Source organism: Myotis yumanensis, unplaced genomic scaffold, assembly GCF_028538775.1.
Source record: "Myotis yumanensis isolate MYYU_CA2020_CCGP unplaced genomic scaffold, mMyoYum1.0.hap1 SCAF_8, whole genome shotgun sequence".
Taxonomy (NCBI): Eukaryota; Metazoa; Chordata; class Mammalia; order Chiroptera; family Vespertilionidae; genus Myotis; species Myotis yumanensis.
The window spans coordinates 11,071,724-11,095,786 of NW_027223759.1; the positions used below are offsets into that span (position 1 = coordinate 11,071,724).

Here is a 24,063-nt window from a genome sequence, read left to right on the forward strand (position 1 = left end):
TCAGGGGGTTGGGGCGCCGCACCCTGTCACACACAGAGCCGCAGGGCAATCAGGGGGTTTGGGCGCTGCCCCCTGTCATGCTGATCTGGTGCCAGGAGACCTCTCGGCTCTGCTGATCCCGGTGCTGGGAGGCATATTACCCTTTTACTATATAGGATAGAGGCCTGGGGGCCGGCTGGTTTGCCCTGGAGGGTGTCCTGGATCAGGGTGGGGGTCCCCACTGGGGTGCCTGGCCAGCCTGGATGAGGGGATGATGGCTGTGTAGAGCTGGTCACACACCCTTCAGGGTGGGGGGTCCCCACTGGGGTGCCTGGCCAGTCTGGGTGAGGAGCTGAGGGCTGCTTTCAGGCTGGCGGTTGTTGACTGAAGCTCCCAACCACTCCTTTTTTTCTTTTTTTTAATTTTATTCTGGACCAGCTTTAGCTCTGGCTCTAGCTCTGAGGCTTCGTATCTGGTTTGTTTCGGTTCTATAATCGAAACAATGTATAACTTCAGCTCTGAGATCCCAGCTGGCAATATTTGTTACAAAGTTTCAAACTGCCAGCTCAGAGGCCGGCAGCGCAGGCGGGGAACGTTGGAGTCCACAGTCACGGGAGCAAGCAAGCCCCATGTCCGCTTCTAGCTGCCTGGCTGCCAGCCGCCATCTTGGCTGACAGTTAATTTGCATAAGGATATGCTGATTAGCCAATGGGAAGGGTAGTGGTCATACGCTAATTACCATGTTTCTCTTTTATTAGTGTAGATTGCTATAATTAAATTAAAAAAGATAAACCCAATTTTTAAAATGTGCAAAAGACTCGGTCACTTCCTGAAGGCTAATAAGAACATAAAAAGTGACTCAAATTAAAAATACACCTACCCTATGTAACCAGCATGTCCTCATAGGTATTTACCCAAAATAAATGAAAACACATAGACATGGAGAAATTTATACACAAATGTCACCACAGTTTTATTTATTTGTAAACATTAGAAATGAGAGCAGCCCAAATATCTATTAACAGGTAAATGGATAAACAAAATGTGGTATCTATCTACTACACTAATAAAAGACAAAGATGCTAATTGACCATACCTTCGCTACGCCCAAGCCACGCCCACCAGCCAATCAGAGCAACTACATGCAAATTAACCCAACCAAGATGGCGGCCAGCAGCCACGGAGCTGGAGCAAGCAGGAGGCTTGGTTGCCCCGGTGATGGAGGAAGCCAAGCTTTCTGCCGCCTGCCCTGGCTGGCTGTGGCCTCCGCAAAAGGCAACAAAGTTTCAATTATAGAAGCTAAATAAATCCCAGATACCTGCTTCCAGCCAGCCTCCACTGGGAGCTTGGGTGGCTGGGGGCCGTGGCCAGCCTGGAAACAGCCATCAGCCCCTCACCCGGGCTGGCCAGGCACCCCAGCGGGGACCCCCACCCTGAAGGGGCTGTGGCCAGTCTGCAAACAGCCATCAGCCCCTCACCTAGGATGGCCACACCCTCATGGGGTGAGGGTCCCCACTGGGGGCCTTGGCCAGCCTGCAAACAGCCATCAGCCCCTCACCCGGACTGGCCAGGCACCTCAACAGGACCCCCCCACCCAGAAGGGGGTGTGGCTGCCTGCAAACAGCCATCAGCCACTCACCCAGGCTGGCCAGGCACCCCAGAAGAACCCCCCTCCCTGAAGGGGGTGTGGCCAGCCTGAAAATGGCCCTCAACCCCTCACCCAGGCTGGCCAGGCACTCCAGTGGGGACCCCCCACCCTGAAGGGGGTGTGGCCAGTCTGAAAACGGCCCTCAGCCCCCTCACCCAGGCTGGCCAGGCACCCCAGTGGGACCCCCAACCTGATATGGGACACCCTTCAGGGCAAACCAGCCAGCCCCCACCCATGCACCAGGCCTCTATCCTATATAATCCTATATAATAAAAGGGTAATATGCAAATTGACCCTAACAGCAGAGTGACTGGGAATCACTGGTCACTATGACACACACTGACCACCAGGGGGCAGACGCTCAATGCAGGAGCTGCCCCCTGGTGGTCAGTGTGCTCCCACAGGGGGAGCTCTGCTCAGTCAAAAGCCAGGCTGACGGCTGCCAGTACAGCGGTGGTGGTGGGAGCCTCTCCTGCCTCCTAAGCAGCACTAAGGATGTCCGACTGCAGGTTAGGCCTGCTCCCTGCTGGCAAGTGGACATCCCCCGAGGGCTCCCAGGCTGCCAGAGGGATGTCTGACTGCCAACTTAGGCCCAATCCTTTGGGGAGCGGGCCTAAGCCAGCAGGTGGTCATTCCCCGAGGGGTCCCAGAGTGCAAGAGGGTACAGGCCAGGCTGAGGGACCCTCCCGAGTGCACAAATTTTTGTGCACCGGGCCTCTAGTATATATAAAAGCCTAAGCAACCGAACGACCGGTCGACCAGTCGCTATGACGTGCACTGACCGCCAGGGGACAGATACTCAATGCAGGAGCTGCCTCCTGGTGGTCAGTGTGCTCTCACAGCCAACCTCCCATGGTCACTCCCCCTGGCTGGCTGGCCCGGGTGCGGGAGCCGTGGTGTTCCAGGGGGAGGATTGCAGGGAGAGTGAGAGCAAGCTCAGTGGACACCCTGCATTCACATCGCACCTCCATCCCCATCATCCCCGCCCCCAGGTAGCCAGCGGGAGGTTGGTCACCCGCCACCCACCCCCAGTTCCTGGTCCCAGACCCGATCAGGTGATCAGGGCCTGCCGGCTGCTGGTCGCTGTCTGTGGGATGATTGATCGGGGCCGAGCCACCCCACCCAGCTCCTTCAGTGCCTGGGAGCCAGGCAGCGGCCTCGCCCCCCACCGCTGGTCGCCGTCTGCGGGGCAATCGGGCTCCCACTCACACCGTCTTGGCATGCTGGGGCCGCCCGCTCACCTGCTCCATCATCCCAGTGTGGTCCCACTCTCATTGGGGCCCATTGGGGCCCATCAGGGCCAGCAGCGCCTCCACTGCCATGTCACTGACACCCGCAATGTTCCACACCACCCCCTGGTGGTCAGCGCACGTCAACCTGGGTCTGTGCGCTGAACCCAGGACTACGCTCCAACCAACTGAACCACCTGGCCAGGGTGCTTTTGTTTTGTTTTGTTTTGTCTTGTTAGCAGCTTTTAATGGTTCACTTTGCAGTCTCAGGATATGCTTCAATTATATGGATACAAGTGGGTTTTTTTAAATAATTTTTTCTTTCAAAATTTAGTAACAATATCTAACAACTGCTTAGAAGGCAAACATACAAAAAACCCCAAACCTTTAAAAAAGTTATAGAAACATCTAATATTATGACATGAAGACATAGTGTTATATGTTTATTTGTTACTAAACAAATGACTTACACAGAATTATACCCACAAAGAAATGGACTTGGGTCTTGCCCATTGTTTAACTAAACACAATGCATTTGCCATAGTGAGATATTATTTAAACAATTCCGTATGAATAGACACGGCTGAGTTTTTTTTTTTTTATTGATTTTTTTACAGAGAGGAAGGGAGAGGGACAGATAGTTAGAAACATCGATGGGAGAGAAACATCGATCAGCTGCCTCCTGCATACACCCCACTGGGGATGTGCCCGCAACCCAGGTACATGCCCTTGACCGGAATCGAACCTGGGACCTTTCAGTCCGCAGGCCGACGCTCTATCCACTGAGCCAAACCGGTTTCGGCTACACGGCTGAGTTTTTAAAAAATCTACTGCAATCTCCAACTTTCCTTATCGTTAATTAACCCATTTAAAATTCACAAATAAGCACAGAGATCGTAAGAGAAGCTGTATACTAAAAAATGCTTGCCCCCCCCCCCCCCCCCCCCCGCCAAAAAAACAACAACAACCATGTCTAATCATGCTGTTGCACTACGGTTTTCAATGTGTTAAAATTTTATATACATGTACATGAGGATGCCAAGACAATACAGTCCTTTCAACAAATGGTGCTGGGAAAACTGGATATTCACAAATAAAAGAATGAAGTGGGACCCTTACCTGACATTATATGCAAATACTAACTCAAAATGGATCAACGACCTAAACATAAGAGCTAAAACTATTAAAACTCTTAGAAGAAAACAGAGGAAAAGCTTCATAACACTAGATTTGCAATGATATCTTAGACATGACACCAAAAGGACAGGCAAAAAAAGACAAAAATAAAGTGGACTTCATTAAAATGAAAAACTTTGAACATCAAAGGACACTATAGAGTGAAAAGCACCCCACAAAATGGGAGCAAATGTTTGTAAATCATTAATCTGATACAAAGTTAATATCCAGAATACTTAAATTCTTGCAACTCAACAACAAAACAAACCAATTTTAAAAAGGGGCAAAGGGTGTGAATAGACATTTTTACAAAGAAGACGCACAATTGGTCAATAAGCATATGAAAAGATGCTCAACATCATTAATCATTAGAAAAATGTAAAAACACAAAGATACACCACTTCTCTCTCATTAGGATGGCTATTATAAAACAAAAACATAAAATAACAAGTGTTGGTGAGGATAGAAGAAATTGGAACCCTTGTGCACTGCTGGTGGGAATGTAAAAGGCCATGACTGCTGTAGAACACAGTAGGGTAGTTTCTAAAAAGAAATCAAACAAAATTACCATATGATCCAGCCATTCCACTTCTGGGTATATGCCCAAAATAATGAAATTGTAATTCATGCTACAACGTGATGAAACTTGAAGACATGCTTAGTGAAGAAAGCCAGATATAACAAAAAAATAAATATTGCATGACTCCACTTATGTGATGTACCAGGGTAGTCAAAATCATAGACAGAAGGAGAAAAGCAGTTCCCAAGGGTTGGAGAGGGAGAGGAGATGGAGAGTTACTGTTTAATGAGTAGTTTCAGTTTGAGATGATGAAAAAGTTCTGGAAATGGACAGTGATGATTGTTTCACAACCATGTGAATGTACTTAATACCACTGAACTGTACACTTAAAAATGCTTAGAATGGTAAAAATTACGTTGTATATTTTTACCACAATAAAAAGTACTTGTGTGTTATTTATTTTATTATGGTGGCAGTATAGGAATGTGATTAAGAATACAAACTTGCCCTGGCCCGTGCAGCTCACTGATTAGAGCATCCGCCCAAGCACTGAAGGGTCACGGGTTCAATTCCTGGTCAAGGGCAAGTACCTGAGTTGCAGATTGAGTGAAGGAGGCAACCTAATTGTTGTTTCTCTCTCATATTAATGTTTCTCTTTCTCTTTTTCTTTCTATCTCTCTTTCTTGCCCTCCCTCCCTTACACGCTCTCTAAAAACCAATGGGAAAATATCCTTGCGTGAGGATTAACAAAAAAAAGAAAAGAAAAAAGAATGCAAGCTTAAGAATTATGCTATAAAGCTCTACCACTTTATAGCTTTGTATTTTGTGCCTGTTTTCTTAGATATTAACAGAAGCTTCATAGAATTATTGCAAGGATTAAGTAAATTAATATATGTAAAAGCATTTTAAACAGTGCATGTCATATAATACTCACTTTTAAAATTATGGGTTTAAAATACATTTTTAATGAGGTTTAAATCAAACATCTGCAGAACCTCTGAAGGTCTTCTTCAAAAGTCCAGACTTCAGTAAAACACAGATTGAAAAATAGTGATCTAATCCAGTGAATTTCAACTGGTGGGCTGCAAGAATTTTTTAAACTTGCAATACCTAACTAGTTAGGGGCACTGACATCTTTTCCCTTAGATTGTTAAAAAAAAAAAAAAAAAAAAAAAAAATGACAACAGCCAACACAACAATAGCCCTCCGGTGTGAACGAATCAAAATTATATCTTTTTTTCTTGGGGGGGGGGGGGGGGCAGGGTCAGGCAAAATATATACTTTTGGGGTGCCACAGAATTTTAGTAATTAGTTTTTGTGTGCCATGAGAGGAAAAAGGTTGAAAATTGCTGATCTAATTCATATTTCTCAATTTATAGGTAAAGAAATTGAGATCCTTGATAAGTGATTTGCCTGAGGTCACATACCTGTTTCACTAATACTAATTTCCCTCAAATAAGAGTTTGGGATTAACAAAACTAATATGTTCACATTCAACTACTTGAGAACCAAGGCAAAGCCATGAGATTTTATACCGTGTGTCTAATTACCTATGAATAGCGTGACCGTCACCCACCATACCAACCTAATAAGTAACTACGCATGAGTGGGAACCAAAGGGAGCAAAACCAAAAGAACAGGCCTTTTTCATTATCTTCAAAGGCAAAGGTTAAAAATACCTCTGTGGTAAAATATTTGTGAAAACAAATAATGTGGATCAAAAGTTTGAGACACACCCAATATGTGCCCACTACTCCCTCCTTTCAGCCAGTTACTTAATATGTAACCTTAGTGAGACTTTTGAATCTGAAAAATCAGATGCTTTTTCTACCAAATAGAGGAATTATCTACAAATAATTCTTTATTAAATTCAAATAGAAGAGAACAGCAGTCCAAATAACACAAAATGTCTAATCCAAAAAAATCATGTATTTTAAGCTTTGTTAGACATCTCTCTGTACTTGCTTGAATACCCTAGATCTGGTTTCTGGGAAATTCACAACACAAAAAGCAAAATAACAGAGACAATCTGCGCAGGTCAGACTCAACAGGAACCTAAAAGCTTTGGAGAGTCTCAGTTTTGCCCCCGCCCCCCCCCAATCTTTCTCAAGAACAGCACCACCTCTACTTGGATCGTCCTCCCCCTCCAAATGCACATCAGCTGAAATCCTGCCCATTCTTAAAGGTCCCATTTAAATGCCGAAACTCCCATCAACCCCCCCCCCCCACACACACACCCCGGCTCCCAATCTTGAATTACGCTCTTCCCTCTTCGCTCCCCTATTTCGCACCTCTACTCCAACATTTTATTCTATCATTCACTGCATCGCAATGGCCTATGTTCCCTTCTTCTCCCACCTTCCCCCCAAGAAAATCCCCAAAGCGGCGGGCGAGGGAAGAAGGGAACTCACACTTGTTAACCCCCCCCGGTGCCCAGCACGGCGCTCGGCCCACGTGATCTCGTTTAACGCGCCCGGCGACCCTCGGGGCGGGAGGCAGGTGGTGCGCTCCGGGGTCCCGGCTGCAGCAGCGTCGCCGGCGCCGCACCGCTCGGCCAGTGACAGCGCTTCTGGAGCCGCCGGCGGCCCCGGCCGGCGCGGACGAGCTGCTTCCACCACGGTCCGCGGCAGGTCCTGTCCGCGGTACCGGGCCGACCCAGGCAGCGGGCAGGGCACAGGTCCCTGCTTGAATGCCATGTCCCCGCGGACCCCGTGCCACGCGTCCCATGACCCGACGGCCCCCGCCCCTCGCCGGCGCCCTGGACCGTGGACGTCCCCTGCACAGCCGGCCAGCTCTCCCAGGCGCGCTGCAGACAGCAAGCCTCGCGGGGGGCTCAGGGAAGACCTCCCAGCCCCCCTTCTCCCCGCTCCCGCCCTTCTCACGGAAAGTGAGAGATGCACGCACACGGCACGGGCTGGGACGCCGCACTCCCCCCGCAGCTATTCCCACGGAGCCGCGTCCTTGCGCTCATCCGCAGCGGGGCTTCTGCGGCTCCCAGCTCCCCGTGCGGGGTCACCCTAAGGCACCGGCTGCGTAAGAAACCCCACCTTCCAAGCCCGCTTCACACGGAGGCACCCCAATACTATTACACTGTCTGCTGCCCCCCCCACCCCCCCCCCATGAACGGCAGTTTGGATTTCCGGCGGGAACGCACACGGACCCAGAGAGGAGCCGGGGCTGGAAGCCCCGGAGCAATTACTTGGCTGCTTCATGAGAACGAAGGCGCCCCGCCTTTCCAGGTCTCTGCACCGAACTCCACCGCGAACGAGGAGGGGAGGTGGGAGGTGGGGAGGGGGCGCCGGGACCCAGGAAGCCCGGGCCGGGAGCGCGGCTTCTGCAGCGAGTGGGGGGCGTCGTCCCCGCCCCGAAGTCCGGACCACCAGCGCGCGGCGCCGCTCCGAGGAGCCAACCGCACCCTCCGCCGGCGGCCCTGGGCGCATTGTCTCCCTCCGCCGCGACCCTCGGGGGCGCGGGGTGCAGCCCAGGCCCGGCCTGCCGTCCCCCCGCCGGCCGGCCGCCCCGCCGGGCCGGGTCCACGCAGCCCCGGCCGCGACCCCGCCCCAGCTCGGCCGGCCGCACCGCGCCTGATGGCGGGGCCGGGCGCCGGGAAAATGGAGGCGGGAGAGCGGCCGTCCCTCCCAGCCCCGCGCCCGCCGCTTCCCCCGCCAGCCCGAGGGCGAGCTGGGCACTCACCGCGACAGCTGCTCGGGAGACCGGCGGCCCCGGCGACCGTAGCGGCCGGGCTGGGCAGCTCCTCTCAGCCGCCGCCGCCGCCTCCTCCTCCCAGGCGCGGCGCTCCCTCCCGAGAGACGCCGCGAGCGTCCGCAGCTCCCGCGCCGCGCGCTCCGGGACTGACTGACTGACGGGCGGACCGGGCGGCGGCCGCGAGGCGGGTCGGGAGCGCGCGGCGGACGGGGCGGCCGTGTCCGGCCGAGACGCCGAAGGAGGGGCTGAGGGCCGGGCGGCCCACAGGCGGACCGACTCGCGCCGGCCGCTCGCCGCCCCCGCCCCCGCCCCCGCCTATCACTCACTTCCGGCGCCGGCGGCCGCGCCCCCCGCCCGCGCCCCGCGCCCGCGCCCGCGCTCCCCGGCCTCCGCCCGCGCCCGCGCCCCGCCCGCCCGCCCGCTCACCTTCCCCTCGGGCGCCCGACCGCACCCAGCCGGCCGCCCTCCGCGCCCCGTGAGCCGCCGCGGGAGCCGGTGACTCCGAATGAATGGGGAGGAAGGGAAACCCCGGCGCCGCCCCGCCCCGCCCCCTGGAAGCAGGCCCGCGGCCCCTGTCCCGGGCCCTGGGGCGCCGGGGCCGGAGCGGATCCCGGGACCGGCCTGCGCGCACCTCGGTGCCGAGGACCGGGCACCCCGGCAGCACCCCGGATGCGGCTTAGGCGCTTAAAGGACTGCTGTCCTCGCAACCTGAGGCTTTTATTTAAAAAAAAATCCTTTCATTTTGGGCTACAACCCTCTACAGTTCGTGCACTATATTGGGAAGCTTTTAAAAATTGGACATGGCAGTTATCTGGAAGGACTTTTTAACTCGGGCATTTGCTTACCTTGGGTTCTAATAGCTGTCACTCCCTTCTTGAAATTGCTTAGGAGGAAGGTGGTGGCACGTTTTCTTAGTACCCAGCTCGAAACTACCCAGATACTGCTTATTTCGAGGCAGGCTTGACTTTTAAGTTCTAATTTATATCTTGATTTTTGACCTCTTAAAGTTGATCGCAGGAAGAAAAAAGAATTCAGTCCTTTTTGACTGGCTACGTGCAAGTTTGTTGACAGCATTAACACAATTGACAGGTCAGCATTAACACAATTGACCTGGAATTCGTTGCAGCAAACACTGCTTTTTCACATCTTTCCATCTGCTTGCGAAGTGAAAGTATCTGTATCTTGAATTTTCACAAATAAAGAATTGACTGTACATTTCTGAGATCTTGGCTCCTTTTCTACCAACGAGGGTGTTCATTTCTCTGTCCTGGGTCCAAATCTTGATTTGGCTAATTACACTCCTTCTTTCTGCTATTCTTGAGGACTTTCAAGTGGTTTTGGTCTTTTTTTTTTTTTTTTTTTGCACAATCTGTTCCAAAGTGGTACACAGTCTGCTTCAAACTGGTATTAAGAACCACACAATACAATCATGAGCTGCATTTCACACTTGAGCTATCTACTTTAGAAACATAACTTGCACTTTTGTATTTTAAGTTGAGTAGGTGCTTCAATATTCTTGTGCAGAAAGATGGTATTGCTGACCAATTCCTGTAGCCTTTGTCCCTTTCTTGTAGAATTCATCATTATCTCTATAATTATTTCAGTAAGTTATGATCTTCCCCAATAAATGTACTACAACTATGTATTCATCTTTATATCTTCCATAATATCTGGCATAATACCTTCCACAATAAATATCTTTAAATTAATAAATGAAAGTATTTTGATAAGTGATAATTTATACAAATCTGTCTACAGCCTTTCCCTTATGACCAGGTTTGTTGAGATTAGACACATCTGAGTGTCAAACCTAATAAATCCCTACTGTCATCGAATGCTATTAGTAGGTTGTGATACTACTGAACAAGGAAGATAATTCACTTCATTCGAAATCTCCTTTAAAAATAGACCATTGAGCCTGGCCTGCATGGCTCAGTGGTTGATAGTCAACCTAGGAACCAGGAGGTCACAGTTCTATCCTTCCCTCCAACCCGCTCCAGTGTGTGTGTGTGGGGGGGGGGGGGGGGGGGGGTGCGGGGGTGTTGCAGGAGGCAGCGGACCAATGAATGATTCTCATTATTGATGTTTCTCTCTCTCCTTCTCCCTTCCTCTCTGAAGTCAATAAAAATATTTTTTTTAAAAAATAGACCATTGAATGCTTTTTAGATAGCTCTTAGCCAACTCTCTCTCCTTCCAGTGCTTAGGTTGGTCAAAGCTAATTAGAAAAGGAAACATAGTAACTTTCAGCCATGGAGAAAAGTAAGCAAGTTCTCATTAGTTCCTTCAAACCATGAAATCATCCATTCCACAAGGGCTTATTGAGCTCTAAGACCTAGAAATACAAAGACAAGAAAGACGTGCCAGGTGATTCCTGCTCTCAAAAAGCACATGGTCTAGTGGGTAAAGGAGGGAGGAATATGGAGTCCATTCCATTGAAACATGAAATGCTTTTTCTAACGGAACACCTCACAAGTTATGTTTTCTACAGACTACACTTTGGGAAATGCTGACCTAAGCCACATTTTTGGTTTAGGGTAGAGAAAAGGATAGCCCCTAGAGGTGAAGTGACTTGCCGAAAGTTAGTGGAAGATAGTGGAGTAGAATCCCTATCTTCTGACCCCACTCACATGCTCTTTCCACTACACAATGCTTTATGAGCTACAAACTCATTCTAGCTTCATCAGCCAATCACAGGGAGAAAAATATTACAAAAGAATTATGGGATATATTCTTTTAAATGAGGTTTCAAATCAATAAGTTTTGAAGCTATGTTAATTTTTAATGATTACTCCTTTACATAAAGTGAAAAGATTTGTACATTGGAAAAATTAGGACCAGTTATTACCTTAGTATGATCTTTTGATAATCGGGCAGGAGCCTTGTAGAATTAAATTACCTAAGTGACTAGGATATCTATCTGGACACCCTAGCCCTGAGGTAGCTTTAAGTAAAACAGGCTTTCAGGAATGAAAACTCTTCCCAGAAATTTTCGTGTAGATTTCCTCCTACCCCTTCATATTGAAGGAAAGGACTATAAAAGTCCACACCAGGTTTTGACTTCATCTCTGGCATGATTCCCCTGATTCTGGATGGGAAGGTTTCATATCCTAAATTCATAGTTCTATTCCCCAAAGGATACATTTTGAGTACTTCCTATTCTTAGAAAAATGAGACAAATTGTTTGTTCCCAAGGGACTTCTTTGGACTGAACTACAGCTTTCATTTTAAGAGTAGTTTCTATACACATTACCTTTGAAACTACTTATCACTGTCTTAATTTATGACTCAGTAATTTTGTTTCATTTCTAACTGCTGGATTCACTTTCAGTAGGCAGAACAAGGACCATTGCATGTAATATAAATATGTTGAGTGAATGAATAATTATTAACTTGAAATATCAGTAGTCATAAGTATTGGCAAGAACACTATTTATTAATCAATTTATCAAAACTATTTTGTTAGTGCCCACTGTGTCCCCAGCTCTGTCGGATCACTTAATGAGTATGAGAGAATACTAGAAATAGTCTCTAATGATTAAATATGACCCCACCCTATTGACAACAAGGAAAAGAAACACACTCTCATATCCTGCAGGTGGGGATATAAATCATCACAACCTTTTTCTGGAGGGAGTTTAGCCATAGACATTAAAATACCTTAAAATATGCATCTCATGATTAAGCAATTTCTCTTCTATGAATTTTTTCCAAGGAGTAAGAACAAAAAATTAGCTAGGATATTGTGGGATGATGGCAAATAATTGGAAATTCCCTCAATATCCAGCAATGAGACTAAGACAATGATGATTTCTGGAAAAAAAATTTTTGATTTGAAAATATGTTCATAATATATTAACCAATAAAAAAATTACAAACATTATGCACAAGATGAACTCATGAAAAAACATTACATAAGAAAATCTAGAAAGAAATACAAGATCCGACCGGTTTGGCTCAGTGGGTAGAGCCTCTGCCTGTGGACTGAAAGGTTCCAGGTTCGATTCCAGTCAAGGGCATGTACCTTGGTTGCGGGCACATCCCCAGTAGGGGGTGTGCAGGAGGCAGCTAATCGATGTTTCTCTCTCATTGATGTTTCTAACTCTCTATCCCCCTCCCTTCCTCTCTGTAAAAATATATATTAAAAAAAAAAAACAAATACAACAAGAATACAAAAATGTTTATGGCAGAGTGGTTGGTTATAGTACTTTCTTTAATTTTTTTTATTTTTAAATGATGATTTTGTATTCTTTAACTGGCAATTAAAATGAATGAACTATATCAATATTTATGAAGTTAAATAAATCAGATCTCTAAAACAAAATGTTGAGGAAAACAATGCACAAAGCATATATTATTTAATAAAAAACAAAGTTAATTTTAATTGAAAAGGGGATCTCTGCATTCAAGAAACTGTTGATGAGAGAAGAACATGAAATAGCCAGAGGACAACTAAATACTCAACTCTGAAACAGACTGCCAGTACAATAGGAGTTAGGAAGAGAGAAATTGACTAGGTTTGGAGCAAGTTAAGATGACATCATGAAAAAAGTGAGATGTAGCTGGCACTGAGCATCTGAATGCCATGGGGAGAAACAGAGTCAAGGGCAGTAATATAAGGTGAGGCAAGGGCCTGGCATAGCCCATTTTGCACATATCTCACTCCTCCCAGTTGAACTTGAACAATTGCAGAACACTTGGTCTTTGACTATAAAGGTATTTCTGTTTCTTTCATACAACTGGGATTTACAAACCCCTGTCTACTATAAATATGAAGTATTACAGGTCTTTTGTAATATATTTTTAAAATTACAGTAGATGCTTTTTGCAAATAAGCCATTTGGGGAGCATTTTTTTTTCTTCTAAATCTGTAGAACTGGGTATTTCCAGATATTGACTTAGAACAAACACCAACTCTTATGCAACAGTAGTAATTACAACCTGCACCCTTGTGAGTGTTCTGACGTTCACGGTCAGACCACAAAGGAATTTAACCAATCAGAAACCAGCAATTCTCTGATTACATACGTATTATGGAGTGTTGTTTTTGAGTCAGCTTTTGAGCTCAAGTACTAAATTACTAATAGTAGTATTAGCTATACATATGAAGTGAAAGAGTGAATGATGTGTGTTCAGTGCCAAATAATAAATTAAAAGGGTTATGCCCATCTCGAAAATGTCTGTAATAGGAAAGAACAGGGCAGAAATGAACTGCCACCAAGTATTCCTTCAGTGTGGGGTATGACCAGGTCTGGGGGATGTTGTAGCAAATGTGTCAAGCAGAAAGTAGCAGGTTATTTTTGGTAAACAATGGGGGAAATGGTTTTACTAGAGCTAAAGAGGTCTGTTGAGGAATAGTGAGATGGGAAAAAGATCGATTATGAAAGCCCTTGGAGACCAAGTAGTAGGCGTGAGAATCAGTGCAGTAGATATAAATGGTCAAGTCCATTTTTCAAGGTACCAGCCATTTTCCCAATTCTGAGCCTTTGCAATTACCATTTTCTCTGTCTGGTCTGTTCCTATTCATTACAGTTCAACTGTATCCACCTTTATCCCCAACTCCTATAGATAAAATTATTTACTGTACCTTTGTGCTCCCACGAAACTTTGCACATTGGTATTATAACTTTTTGTGCATGTGTCTGACTCCTCCATGCTTGGTACCTTATACATAGAAAAGTTCAGCAGTATTTGTCAAATTAAAGGATGATGAGAAACAAGATTAAAAAAACATCTGGCAACATTTTGAAGAATAAGTTGGAGTAAGGGAAGTAACTGGAAGGCTGGAATGAAGTGATGAGAAATGAGGAAGGAGGTAAGTTAAAATATTTGGAAAAACTGACCGCATAGGTAACAGACTGGACAAAGGCATGAAGAAGAGAAGACCAAATAACTCCAGGGTTTCAAGGCCAAAAGAATGCTGAAAGCAGAAGACTGATATCATTGCAAAAAAACAGACTGTGCAAAATTGCAATGAACGTGGTACATTAAGGCAGTCTTTCAGACGGTTTGTGTCTCAGATTTTTATTGAATAACTAGAGGCCTGGTACATGAAAATTCGTGCACTGGGTGGTGGTGGTCCCTCAGCCCAGCCTGCCCCCTCTCACAGTCCAGGAGCCCTCAGGGGATGTCTTACTGACGGCTTAGGCCTGCCTAAGCCCCAGTCTGACCTCCCTCTGCAGGAGGTGACCAGGCCAATCAGGGGAAGTTGCCGCCCCCATCACCCTGCTGCTGCCGCCACTGCTGGCCCTCGCAGCCACCATGGCTGCCGGCCCTCCTCGGCCCTCGCAGTCACTGCGGCTTTGTCCGGAAAGACGTTTGGAAGATGTCGGGTCTATCCGGTCTAATTAGCATATCACCCCTTTATTAGTATAGATGTCAATTTTTAGCATGCCCCACAAGAGTAAGTTATCAAGGGTGTTCAATTTGTAAAAAAGTAAAACATAATCTAGGTTTCCAGTTTTCAAAATGATCTTGCATTACTTTTTTATTTGTTGAGAGTGACAATAACAAAATCAATAAATGTCACTATAGAGGACCTTTGCTATTTCCTCTGCCCAGTCCTCTTCTCTTCTTCTGGAGACAGTATGTTTCCTTTGGATTGCTCTTCCCAACCAGCCTCCAACTCAACCATGGGGTTCTAGGTTACAGGTGAGAGTATGTGCTCCAATCTGGGATAATCAGAAGTATTCCCAGCATCTTGTTCTTTCTTTCTTTTGACCAGGACTAGGAGAAAAAGTCAATTCTTTTCTGATGGGATACTCAGAAAAAGGCATACCAGAAGATATTGTTGACTGTGGTTCTTCTAATATAGGAAATATGAGAACCAAGTAAAGATAAAGAGAACAGAGCGGGAGAACCCTAGTGGTATTTGCATCCTTGGTTGTGGTTGTCTGAGAGCCAGCTAGCTATTTTTCTCTCCTTCCCTAGGTTTGGATAGATAAACCAAAAGATTATCATTCTGCCCAAACTGGCTGTTTCTGTCATCTGCAAGAGGAGTCGCGTGAAAACAGTCAGGACTGTTGTTAAGCCTGCCACGATTCCCTGTGGTCTGTTACTGCCTCAAATGAGCTCCTCTAACTGGCTTCAAAGTGTTCACAATCCCCACCTTCTCTGCCTCCACTTTACAACATTGCTTCACTCCGGCTGGCCTTTTCATTTTCCCTTCCTCACTGAATGGCATTTGCTTTTGTGGCTTTACTCCTTCTTGCTGTTCTCACTGTCTGGACTACCTTCACCTTCACTCCCTGCCTATCCATATCCTGTCCAACCTTCCCAGCCACCTCCAGGAAATGCCCCCCAAATTGGCCAGGGAAGGCTTCCTCCTCTGAATGTTGGTGCTATGCAGGCTATATGTCTATAATAGGTCACTCCCAATAAATGACAAACCTCATGAAAATAACCTACCATGTGTTATCAACTGAGCCCACAGAGCTAGCCATTCATGTTGATTGATGGAATTATATGTTTAGCAAAAGCTCAGAAATATTAAGGTCGAGTCCTCCTTGGAAGAAAGCACGATGGTTTGTGGGTATTTATAAGTTAGAAATGGCCTGGTACACGGGAGGACAGTTTCATGATACTAAGTTGTCATCCTTATGCTGCATGTTTTCTCATCATTTCCACAAAGATAATTTAGGAATGGGGAATAAGACCCGATGGGAAAAGATGAAGAAGCCAGAACATTTATCCATGAGAAAAAAAAAATGGAAGCGATTCCAACAATAGTCTTAACATCTGTGAAAATTTGGTATACAGAAGATAGGGTTCTTTCTCCCTAGAAATTAAGATTGAGGAGAGGAGTAAGCCTATAATCACACAATGAAATGTAGGTGCTTAGATAGATTTTTCACCATAGGGTATCAAATAATGAAATGAATTTTGAACTTTGTAGAGTGTAATTCTATAGCAGTTCTTTAAAAAAAGAAACTTTTGAAAATGGCTTATGGGTAATTTTGCCTAAAGGCAAGGAATTGAATCAGATGACCACAAAAACTTACTAGCAGCAAGGGTCTATTTTATAAGCCTTAGTACAGGGCAGAAAAATATTTTAAATGACATTTAAATTTTATAGCTATGTATTAGATGGTTTTTGGTTTTTTTTTTGGTTAATCATCACCTGAGAATATTTTTCTCATTGATTTTTTTTAGAGAGAGTGGAAGGGAGGGGGAAGAGAGAGAGAGCGAGACATCAATGTGAAAGAGACACATTGATTGGTTGCCTTCTGCATGCTACTGGACCAGGACTGGGGATGAACCTGCAACCCAGCTATGTGCCCTTGACCCAGAATTGAACCCTAAACCCTTCTGTGCACTGGCTGGTACTCTATCCACTGAGCAACACTGGCCATGGTGTGTATACAGGGGCTTTTATTGTTTTCTCCATGAAATGAGAATGTCTTGTTCCAAATATGTATAGGAATAAGATAAAAACCTTTGTCTGACCTATTCATCTGCTTTCTTCCAAAGGGAAACTTAACTGTGTCCAGATGTAACCCTATTTCTGCCTTTGATATGATTTCTGCCTTTTTTTGCATCAAATGAAAGTATAAATTTTAAGACCAAATAAGGTACTTAACCCTCAAAAATGTTCCCTACCTGGACAATGACTCCCTTCTCTCAATAATTCTAACATGAGCATAAAACAGAGCCCAATTCTGTACAGTACTGTCCATCAGGACCAGTAGAGCACCAATGATATGCCCATCACCAGGCAAAAAGTGATTCCAGGGGGAGTGAGGGGGGAGTAGGGGGAGTAGAGAGCATTTTTAGGGCAGTAAAACTATTCTGTGTGATACTATAATGATGGATATAGAGCATCATACCTTTGTCAAAACCCATAAAATAGACATATAACACAAAAAGTGAACCCTAATGTAAACTATGGACTTCAGTTAACAATAATCTTATATAATAAAAGGCTAATATGCAAATCGACAGAATGGCGGAACGACTGGTCACTATGATGTGCACTGACCACCAGGGGGCAGACGCTCAATGCAGGAGCTGCCCCCTGGTGGTCAGTGTGCTTCCACGGGAGGGGGGGGGGCGGGGGGGGGGGGAGGGGCGGGGAGCTGCTCAGCCAGAAGCGAGGCTCATAGCTGGCAAGCACAGCGGTGGTGGTGGGAGCCTCTCCCGCCTCTGTGGCAGCACTAAGGATGTCCGACTGCCAGCTTAGGCACAAATGGGCTTAAGCCAGCAGTCGGACATCCCCCGAGGGCTCCTGGAATTCTAGAGGGCACAGGCCGGGCTGAGACACACCCTCCCCAAGTGCATGAATTTCGTGCACTGGGCTTCTAAAGTGTGTCAATATTACCTCGTTAATTATAGCAAACGTACCACACTAATAAAAGATGTTAATAATAGGGGAAACTTTGGGAGATGGTAGAGGTAAAGGGGATGTTTGTAAACTGTACTTTCCATTCAATTTTTCTGTAAACCTAAAACTGCTCTAAAAAAATTCTACTTTTTAAGAAAGTGACTCTAAATACCTGAATTAGTCCTTAATTAGGGAAAAGAAATTAAGCATAAAATAGCTAGAGTACTATCTTCTGTTAAGAATATTACATATAACTAATACCTATTTGTAATAAATTGTCTCCGCATTTTTTTAAACACCCAGGAGAATCCTGTTGCTCTAACGATCAGCGTCTCTTTGAAAATAAGTTAAATTAGAAGCCATGAACATTTCTTTGTGGCTTTCCTTACTCACCATGAACAAATATTAAAGAGGATATGTAATTGTCCTCCATAAAAACCTGAAAGTACTTGTGACAAACTTTCCCCTTTCCTTTTCTACCCCAGCAATAACTTAGTATCCACTTTAACTTTTATTTTAGGGGAAAAACGTAATGGTATTACTGCTGGCTCATCATGGATAGAAAAATAGTTAATATTTTTCTTTACTGTTTTTGTTATTACACTGTATTTTAGAACTTGAACAAATAATGAGAATAACAACACTTTACAAAGAATACGTCCTTTCAAAGCCCTTTCTCTTATGAGCTATACAGCCGAGTGCAGAAGCTGGACACTGAGTATTACTACAGGCAATGTAATATGCTCAGGAAATGAATGTTGTGTGTGAGCTCGGGAAAAGGATGAATGGGAGGAATGAAATGATGGCTTAAATGAATGGCGAGGTTTGAGCAATGACATCGGACTTTGCATTTGAATGTACACAGGAACACCAAATGTTTCACATGTATTTCAAGATCCCATTCTCACGTTAACACAACTAGTTCTTATGTGTGGTTCTCTCCAGTAACAAAACTGGATTTTTTTCCCTAAAGAATATCAGTTGTTGGTGTAAGGGACCACTACCCTTTTTCAGTACAGAAAGGAGGTAGTAGATCTTCCTTTCTGTACTTCTTTAAGCATCCACATTCGGTCATTCTGGCTATCAATCTCGATCCTCAAACTCTAATGTGCAACAAAACCACAACCCCATCACATTTGTTTTCTTGAAATAATTTTGAGTTGGCGTCTATCCTTCCACGAGGTAGACCAGAAACTCAACCTCAGTCCTTTCTGGACTCTTCTCCCGGTTGTCCCCACCCCCTGCCAGGGAAGCCCAGAGACCTCACATAGCCGCCCAGCACTGGGAGGTCCTGTTAGTCATCCACCCACCTGGGTTCTGTGGAGGCGCCCACTACCTTTGTTCTTAAAGTCCCTTGGGTCCAGGACTCCTCTACTTTCATTCAACCCGTGGGCGCAGGAAGGAGTCTCTGGTGAACTAGAAATGTTTGGTCACTTCTTCAGGCTATTGCCAGGGAAGAGAGGACAAGAGTGCCAGGTGCACAGACATCTCATTTTCTTCACGCGCACTCTTTCCCCTCAGAGGCACACCCAGTTCTCTTCTTCCAGGGAATCCAGCAGAGACGACTTCTGTCTGTGGGGTGGTTTAGGCATTTGGAAATAAAACCAAGAAGGGAAGTATCTTGCAGTCAACTTCTGCTTTCCCCCTGATGACATATTAATACTCCCCCGAGGCAAAGAAGCACGAGGCCTACTACCTTCCTGAATTTAGGATGCCAGAAAGAGGGAAATACAGGAGATGGCCATAAATGCACATCTCAAAAGCCTCATCCTTCCACACTGTCACACGGCCCAACCTTGCTCAGCCCAGTGAGAATCCTTTGCCTGAAACCTTAATGCAAAGGCTCAATCACTAGTAAGCTACCGGATACCTAACTTCTTCTACAAATTCAGCCAGAAATTCTGACTGAGAAGACAACAAAAAATCAAAGATCTGAGACATGAAGAGAATGCATGCATGGAATTATTTCCATAGCTCACATTTATTATAATAAAGATTAATCCTGGTAGGTAAAATGTTAGAAGTAGCACTGCCTATAATATGGGTCAATAGATAAAAGTTAGAAAACTTCAGCAGTGACTCTGATTTTGAGAGCCTGATTCCCCCTTAAAAATGTTGATGAGAGTGTAATTTAGTTACAGTTAGACTGCAAGAAGAATCACACTAGACCATTTGTAGCAAATCCCCTCATGGATTTAAGTCTAACTCATTCACTGATTCCCCTGACCCCTAAAATCATTTGGTAAAGAGCAAGGCAAGTCACTACCAATAGTTTCTTCAGCGACATAGTGTATTTGTAACTTCTGCAATAATTTTTGCTATGTAATTACAGTTTTTCTTTTTCTTAGAAACTCCCAAGTTGACGAAGGGAAACACAGGAGTTTCCATTTTGCCTGGAGATTTCATATTCTCTGTTCCTCTGTGTCAGTTTTGGATACATGTATGCATGTGATAGCAATGCTAAGTAAAGGTTATAATTAGAATATCATGGTGATGTAGGATGAGTAATATCTATACATACAACAGAGTTTCTTTGCTGTTACCACAACAAATAATGGGAAACCACAAGGGCCTCTTAGGCATTTTTTCTATTTGAAGGTCTGTCCATGTAGAATATTTGTCAAAACTCTAAGTGAAAGATTTTTTTCCTAAATATTTTTATCATCTCTTAAATGTACATTTTATGCTTTTATTTGTGTAACAAAAACTGTATTTCCTTGAAGTGTGATCCAAAGGATCAAGACCTTTAAATATCAATGCGTGTTTAACTGTTCCTGAGTTAGATCAGATTTCCTTAAACTCATTCTGGAAGAGAAGATATGTACATCTGCCACCGATTATCCATGTCTATAGATCATGGTTCATAAAATCAAGGACATTAAACCTGCATGCATGGAAGGCCAACAAAAGAAGTTATTAGCTCTCAGTGTAATGTGAGGATGTGTGCCTGATTCTTTCCTTAAGGTTCCAAGAAGGGGAGGAAAACTCTTGTTCCTCCAGCTTTCTCTAAGCAGCGTAGCAACTGAAGAGCAAATCACATCTACATGTAAATTTTTGTCACATAGAAACGTGTGCTCCTAGCGCAGTAATGGCAAACCTTTTGAGCTTGGAGTGTCAGCATTTTGAAAAACCCTAACTTAACTCTGGTGCCATGTCACATATAGAAATTTTTTGATATTTGCAACCATAGTAAAACAAAGATTTATATTTTTGATATTTATTTTATATATTTAAATGCCATTTAACAAAGAAAAATCAACCAAAAAAATGAGTTCACGTGTCACCTCTGACACACGTGTCATAGGTTCGCCATCATTGTCCTAGCGCGTCACACAGAACAAAGAATCATCATAGATGACCCTCTCTAGATTTTTGGCTTTGCCTAACTGTCTCTCCCTCTACCCCATGTCTATCAGGTAGACCTGGGCATCATCATTCATTAAACACACACACACACACACACACACACACACACTCCTTTAATGAGGGCTTACCATGTATCAGGTACTCTCCTAGAAGAGCACACGCGGTCAAGGATTGAAATGCTGAATGATCTCTGAGGGTGAGTATGGAGGCTCAGCCCTACCGACTAGTTTGGCTTAAGGGGTGGGGCGCGGGTCTCATAGTTTCAGATTAAGCACCTGGGAGAGAGCAGGTGCTTTGAGGATGAGGTCAACGAAGGCCAGAGAAAGCTGTTTCGTCAGTCTCTTGAGAGTAAACAGCCATGCAGTCATGTCAGAATGATGAGTAGAACCGGGCAGGTGGTCAGCAGTAGGGAGGACTGGAAGTGGATAGTACTCCCCTGGTCATGGGTCTGAGCTTCAGGGCACTATTTTAGTTCCAAGGAGGACAAAAGCAAGACGGATCCCAGGCCCAGAATAACTCCGGTGGGAACTACAAAAGGTACAGTTGCTTGATACCCAAAACCAGCTTTCCTCCCTGGCAGTCAGGGGGCCGATGTGTGTGTGTGGAGGGGGAAATGTGATCCAATTCTAACATAAGACATATTAAGGAATGTATGTTGGGAGTAAGAAACAGGCTTTTGGGAAATGTGTTCCTTTACTGATAAATAGGGATAAACATTGGCAGGAACCTTTCCTTTTTTTGTTTCCCAGCCTTGCATACAAGCATGCTGCATACTGCCTCTGTATACGGGGATCAAAGGCAACGTGCTAAGGTTGGTGGAGCAAGAAAAGGGGAAAAAGCAGGTGTTGACATAGTGCAGTCCTGTCCCAGCCCTAGATGCCCTACCTCCAGAGTTCTTGTAATTTTTTTTTTTTAAGAAAGAACACTTGCTTGGTTACATCATTTTGGGGATTTCTGTTGCTTACCATCGAGTACATTCCTAACCGAAATAAATATCACGGTAGACACTCCATGGAAAATAAGGGTAAAGTGTTGTGGAATTGTGCACCTGAAACCTGTATAATTTTGTCAACCAGTGTCACCCCAGTAAATTCAATGAAAGTGGGGGGAAAGGACAATGAAAACAGCAACAACAAAAAAGAAAATAATGGTAGGGGTGGGAATTTAGTTACTGAAACAGGAGTAAGAAATGGGAGGTAGCTTACAGGAAACTAGGTCAAAACTCTGTGATGTGTCCAGACAGAGAATAACTGGCCGGAGGCTGATTTTTTTCAGGCCTCTTAAATCCCCTGTGGCCAGAAGCAGGGTTGGACGGAGGACTTGGAAATGAATTCTGTGATGCTTGAATCATTTTTGAAATCCCATTTAAAAGTATGATATGTGGAAATGAGGGACGTGACAAAAATAAAAGGAAAAAAATTATTAGTAAAAGGAATCTTAAAATAATTTTGCAGTATTTTGGCAACGTCCACTCAAAGTACCGAAGAGCATGACAACTCGAGAAGCCTGAATGAAGTGCTGTGGCAGAGGTCGCCAGCGCTGGCCACCAAAATCCCTTCTTCCCTTCATGGTTACAGCTGTTGCTGGGACGTGGCTGCTGAGCCAGGCTCTACATTTCCCAGCCTCCCTTGCAAGTAGGTGTGGCCATGTGAGAGTCCAGTGGCTTTTGTCACTTCGGGGTTAAGTCTTTAAAGAAGCAGGTATGCCTTTCTACCTGCAATCTCCTCTTGCATTTTCTCTCCCGCCTCCTCCATCTGGTGGGAGGCATATGACAGTGGGGGCCTAATGGAGGTGGAGCCACAGATGAACTGAACCTGGGTTCTTGAGTCACCACCTGCAAGAAAGCTGCCTGCCACAATTCACCATAGCTAAGATTTGGAAACAGCCTAAGTGCCCATCAGCAGATGAGTGGATTAAAAAACCGTGGTACATCTACACAATGGAATACTACGCTGCGGTAAAAAAGAAGGGATTCTTACCGTTCGCAACAGCATGGATGGAACTGGAGAGCATTATGCTAAGCAAAATAAGCCAGTCAATGAAGGAAAAATACCACATGATCTCACTCATTTGTGGAATATAATGAACAACATAAACTGATGAACAAAAACAGATCCAGAGACAGAGAAGCATCAATCAGACCGTCAAACCTCAGAGGGAAGATAGGGGAGGGTGGGGGTAAAGGGGAGAGATCAACCAAAGGACTTGTATGCATACATAAGAGCCTAACCAATGGACACAGACACCAGGGGGGTGAGGGCATGAGTGGGGGGTGGGGGGGGCAATGGGAGGATAAGGACACATATGTAATACCTTAATCAATAAAGAAAAAAAATTAAAAAAATTCAAACAAATAAATATTAAAAAAAGAAAGCTGCCTGCCAACCAGAGGCACCACACGAGCAAGAAATAGTCCTCAAACTGTGTCATATCTGTACGACAATAGAAGTTTATTTGTTACAGCTGCTAGTGTCCCCCCAGTATAAGTACCTTTATGACTCTCATTTACTGGAGGTTTCCAATAAGAGATCCTGCTGTATGTACTTATTTTAAAATTATGTTTTTATTGACTTTTAGAGACAGAGGAAGAGAGAAGTCTAGAGAGATAGAAACATCTCCTGCACGGGCATGTGCCCTGACCGGAATCAAATCGGTGTTCTCTTGGTCCATGGTTGATGCTCAACCACTGAGCCACACCGGCTGGGCTGTACTTACTTTCATGAAGAGATGAGACTCACTTGCAATTAACAGATTGGATACAGACCATTTGGATACAGATTTTATTTTAAATTGTGGTAAGAAACACATAACATGGTCTTACCCTCTTAACAATTTTTAAGTGTGCATTATAGTGCTAGCTATGTGCACATTGTTGGACATCAGATCCCTAGGACTTTTTCTTCTTGTACGACCAAAACTCCATACTCATTAAACAACTGGACACATATTTTTAAAGTCTTTAATAACAGTTTATGTTCTTAAGTAGGTAAACTATTTTCTTGAAGACTTAATTTCAGTATAAGTATAGCATCACGTTGCCTTGGCCAGAGTGGCTCAGGTGGTTGGGTGTCATCCCAGTCAGGGCACATGCTCAGGTTGTGAGTTTGATCCCTGTTCGGGGTGC

The 24,063-nt window shown here is 45.1% G+C and overlaps 1 protein-coding gene across 1 annotated transcript in view; it reads right to left on the bottom strand.

Moving 5' to 3' along the window:
* RAPH1 (Ras association (RalGDS/AF-6) and pleckstrin homology domains 1) overlaps nt 1-8,534 on the bottom strand; it is a 76,496-nt gene extending 67,962 nt beyond the window's left edge. Inside the window, 1 exon segment of the mRNA XM_070421933.1 lies at nt 8,246-8,534. The gene's annotated coding sequence lies outside the window, so the exon portion shown is untranslated.
* Between the last annotated feature and the right edge of the window lie 15,529 nt (nt 8,535-24,063).